Genomic DNA, 5,000 nt, shown 5'->3' on the forward strand with positions numbered 1-5,000 from the left:
GCTTCTAAACAAACCCTCTGATTTACTCGCTGTCAATTTATAGGAAGATGCAATCAACAGAAACTCTCCCTCTCTCTCTCTCTCTCTCTCTCTCTCGCTCGCTGATCATCACGTTGAACCCGTTAGAGTCTCTGAGCTCGTCATGAGATGCCGTTACACAACATGGCCGAAGTTTATGTAACTTCTGGACAGCTGCCTGTGACCCAGCTAGAAAAACACAACCTTCTGCTCCATGTGACTCAGCTGTCCGTCAACATGAAGTAGGTCAAGAGTGAATCAGGTTAAACGGACACTCAGTTATTCAGATCTCAGATTTCAGGGTCGTTATTCAAATAAGGAAAGCTTTATTGGTATGACTGTGACAATCGACAATTCAAGTTATAATCCAAAAATATCTGAAAATAATCACAAAAAAATGATATGTTTTGTGTCTGTGTGTGTTTAAAGATGCATGTTTTTGTGTTGAGTTGTGTGCTTAAATTCAGGATGTAGGTGTGTAATGTAAGACTCACAGCCTGATATTTGGGGCATGTGTACGGTGGCCGGTAGGTGTCAAAAGCTCGGCAACTGCTGAAAACGACACACATTTAGAAAAACGTGCAGCATGGACAAAAACGCCTGCACATTCAAAAGCAAATGCAAACGCCTGAACCAAATGCAACGGCTGAAACACGCTGCAAAGAAACAAACGCTGCAAAGAAACAACCTGCAAAAGAAACAAACGCTGCAAAGAAACAAACGCTTCAAAGAAACAAACGCTGCAAAGAAACAAACGCTGCAAAGAAACAAACGCTGCAAAGAAACAAACGCTGCAAAGAAACAAACGCTGCAAAGAAACAAACGCTGCAAAGAAATGTTGGGTCACGCAGGCTTAGGACAGTCAAACAATGGACTTGGGCCTGCACCTCTGTAAAAGCCTCATTTGAGTTATTCACTGAGATCACAAAGAGGCCTAAAAGGACTCTTAATCCCAGAATCCCCTGCGGTACTTCACACCTACGCGTGAAGTAAGGTGGGGACCGGAACCTCTCTCTCCTCATTGGAGGGGACCTGAGGTAGACCCCCCATGGAGCAGGCCAGGCTACAAAACTCCAAGACTTCCATTGTTCTCTCTCTTTCCACGCGCTGACTTCTGGTGCTCGGAGACACAAGCTCACCTCCTGTTTCTGCATCCATCTTCCTTTGTTTTAAGTTTTTTTTGGCGCGCAGGTAATCCGCGGCCGGCAGTGTTCTGAATTCCGAGCTCGGATTGTCCAGTGAACGCATCTCAGTTTCTCGGAGAGCGTCAGACTATAACAGATTATCAGAAAGATAACGGTCTTATTCCGTCCTGCAACGAAAGGACATCAAAGGACATCTTTCCACTCGACGGAGAACCAACGAAGCCGCTCTCGCCGTAAGGGACCCTCGCCGCCATCAGACGCCTCTGCACCAGGACGGACAGAAGATCTGCTCCATCGCCGGACTCTTTTCCTTCACCAATCGCGGACAAGCGATTCACAAGTGAGGCTTAATTAGGTCTGGGCAGAATTAGCTTTAGAGAGTGTTTTTAACAATTTGTTGATTGAAGCAGAAACTGTAATTTTTATCTTTGTTGGACCTGCGTCCTGGAGTTTTAACTGTTTAAAACTCTTGTTGTTTCGGACCCGCTGCGTCCTCTATGTGTTTAGCGTAACAGTGTTATAACCGGGTATTACTCTTCTGATCAGAAAGGCCAGTGTAAGCCGTATTAACCTGAATTCGGCTGTTGGGTTTGTTTCTGTGAATGAAGGGAATTACTCCGAGTTGTGGCGCGGGAGTCGGACTGTGATCCGGCCTCTTCAGGCACGCATTTCTCTTTTATCCTCTTTTATTTCCCCTTCTACGAACATACACACATATTCCCGTGTAAACGTACATCTGGAGACCAACTCCACCAGCGCGCCATTACGCACATAGGCCCCACACACACACACACACACACACACACACACACACACACACACACACACACACAGAGATCTATTCACTCGCAACCATCCAGACGCCTCAGAGACCACAGATCGTGTAGGGCCGAACTCAGTCTCTTTAGACCTTAAGGCCACATTTAGGTCTTTGTTAGGTTTGCGCCATCGTGAACGACCACGTGGGTACGAAGCCATCTCCCCCCTTTCTTCTTCCCCCTCTCTCTCTCTCTCTCTCTCTCTCTCTCACACACACACACACACACACACACACACACACACACACACACACACACACACCTACATTCACACCCCTTCCACAAGCCTTTGCTTGATAATGTTTGTTGCTTAGATAGTTTATAATAGTTATTTGTTTAATTAAGTTCATTGATTTTGGATTGATGTTGCTTTGTTTAAATAAATTCTGTTATAATTTAAGAGAGGCAGTTGTTTGTGGTTGACTGGTGTATTTGCATTGTGATATAAGCTGGGTGCGAAGGCTTTGTGTACGATTTCACGCCTTCAATTTATTAAATATAGTTTATTAATATTGATAATATTAGTAATTAAATAACTAATTTGAGACTGATTTGAGTGATAGTTTTTGGTTATATTTACCTGATTACAGGTTGGTGCCCCAAAACGAGATTAAAACATAGTTTAATGATATTGTATTTGTATTATTAATAATTAAGTATAATTATTAAAGAATATAACCAAAGTTGAACTGATACAACCCCAACAGAAACAAACGCTGCAAAGGAACAAACGCTGTAAGTTCAGACTTTAGAGGAAGTGCTCCAGGCCTGTAGGGGCGCTCTGTCGGAGAGTTGATTTTGGCGAGAGTGAGAGAGACGGGTACAGAGACGTTTTCTTTAGATAGGGAAGTTGTATCGTTGAACAACATCAATCGAGTCATTTCATGATATGTTATAAACGATATTGATGCATGCTGATGGCAGGTCAGAGGTAATCCTTTTTTCCTGCTGAAGCTGAAACAGATGATCCACTTTAATGTTAAAGAGCAGAACAGATGAAACCAGAGAAAGATTTGATTGATGGGCAGAAACCATTCAGAACATCACACCAGCATCATCGGAGAATGTGTTTCTGATGAGTTTAAAACACAAACATCTCCGTCTTCTTCTGTTCCGGCTTTAATCTAAATGTGAAGAATAAAAGTGTCAGAGTCAGAAACAACTCGCAGCAGACTGAGGATCAGCTCGATCACGGGAAACAATCGCAGAGGAAGTGTTTACCTTCTGCGTTAAAACGGAGTGTTTGAATTAGAGAGTAATCTGGTGGGCTTTAACGCGGAGAGGGCAGGAGCTGGAGGTCGACTTTGAGGAAATGAAAATGGAATGAAACCTCGGAGTCTGGATGTGAAGAGATTTATCTGTCAGAGAGGAAACACAGGGTCACCGCTGAGTGAGGAGGTGTGCAGACAAACAACAACCAGGGGAAACTGTAACAGAGGACGTGTGCATCCAAAGCTTTATGGATCATCAAAGAATCCTTTGCAGATGAAAACAGAAATCAGTTACATGATGATGCAGCCTGAAGCAAGTCTGTTTAGACAAACAAGGAATTTGCCGTTTACTGCTTGTAGCACTGCAAGCTAACGCACGCTAGCTCAAGCTAACCGCCGGTGTTTGTCACCTTCCTGTCCAACAGGAAGTAGATCAACTCCACTCCACAGGTTTAAGACAACACAAGGTTCACCCTCGTTTCAGAACGATCTATATCCACTTGGTGTTTCTCCTCACTCTCATTATATTTTCTCTTCTTTGCTGCTACGTCCACGTCCGTCATATTCACCGCTTTGAATCTCGTCCAATCACTGAATTGTATCCACTCCTAAACTCACCTGCTGCGCTGTCATTGGCTGGAGGAAACACACCAGCTCCGCCCACAAACATCCTGAGTCAACCGTCACAAATCAGAACAGTAAAATCCAGTCAGAGGACAGAGTCTCTGCAGACACAGTCACCACCACACATGTACGGAGGCCCAGAAGGGACAATGGAGCAGCTTCACTTTAGGAGAAGACTGTCTTTTATTTTGAAGGCCCCTACATAAGTCTGTATTTTATTTTGAAGGAGGAAGCAGCACTCTATCTTCAGAGAGAAAACAAGATGGCGGTGGCCAGAAGCCGAACTTGAGACGATGACAGTGGACAAACCAATGGGCATCAAGGTGGCTTCATGTGACATTTAAACAAACTTCATAGATCAACTTTCAGAGTCTGTAAATGTCTAATCAAAGATATTTCTCGTCTCACACCGGTCTGAACCAGAGCAGACGTCTCAAGAACATCAGTGTGATATTTCCCCATGAAGTTTCTTCTCCCTGTGCTGACTCAACGTTTCTGTGTTTGTGTCCGTTTCTCCTCCGCTGCGTCGTGTTTACTGCCTGGAAAATGTCATAAGAGGCGTGAAGCTGTCAGTCATTAAATCTGCATCTTCACTTCCTCCATCCATCACAGAGAGCTTCAAACCCTTATGTAACAGCTGACACACACACTCTCCATGAATCACTACAGAACTGAACTTTTAGGACGCGGAGGGGAAAGATCTATTTTCACATCACCATATTTCCCACTTGTGACCCGCTGACACACAAACTGCTGAGACCACATGATGGTTCTCTGTTCCTCTTCCAGTCTGATACACAAACTCACACTTCTATCAGGGGGTTCACGAGAGTTTAAAGTGTAATATGTGTACAGAAGGAAACTTTGGAATCTTCTCTAAACACAAGAGCCCAACCCATCAATGAGGGAGCCGATAACTTCGGCCGATATCTGCATATCCAGTGACTATCGGTATCGCTAACCCTCAGGCATGAGTTTAATTTACGACCCTCTTAAAGTCACTAAGGACAAAAATGTCCATGCCAAAAAACTGCTATAAAAATAGAACATAAATCTCTTAAACAACTTTCGCCCCTGCTCAAAACTAACAAACATTCAATCATTTTGAGGAATTTAACCTTTTAAATGCCAGTTTGATTACAGGATTCTGGCATTTAAAGGTTAAATTCCTGATAATTATTCAA

The sequence above is a fragment of the Labrus bergylta genome, chromosome 2, assembly GCF_963930695.1.
Source record: "Labrus bergylta chromosome 2, fLabBer1.1, whole genome shotgun sequence".
Taxonomy (NCBI): Eukaryota; Metazoa; Chordata; class Actinopteri; order Labriformes; family Labridae; genus Labrus; species Labrus bergylta.